This window comes from Penaeus monodon, chromosome 29, assembly GCF_015228065.2.
Source record: "Penaeus monodon isolate SGIC_2016 chromosome 29, NSTDA_Pmon_1, whole genome shotgun sequence".
Taxonomy (NCBI): domain Eukaryota; kingdom Metazoa; phylum Arthropoda; class Malacostraca; order Decapoda; family Penaeidae; genus Penaeus; species Penaeus monodon.
Window position 1 is genome coordinate 37,720,544 of NC_051414.1, and position 362 is coordinate 37,720,905.

The window sequence follows — 362 nt, forward strand, 5'->3', positions numbered from 1 at the left end:
CAGATTACCAACTTTCCTGCGAAGTTGTGCCTACTCCCCAGACACTTTCTCTGTTACCCCCATTTTAGATCCTCGGATAGAAATTGGAAACTCTCACGGATCGGGGAGAAAATGTCAAATAACGTGTAGGTGAATTGGCTTTCATTATTCGATGGCGGAAGCTTCAGGAAAGTTAAGAAAGGGATTGGATTCCCGATAGAGTTGAGGGGAAAAAAACTGCATGTATCTATTTTTTTTTTTTTATCTTGTCCAAGGCTGTGGGCTGTTGTTATTTTTAATTTCTCTTATATTTGAAATGTCTTTAGTTAAAAGATTCACTTATATTGTGAGATGTTTTCGGTCTGATAATTCATTCACCTTTA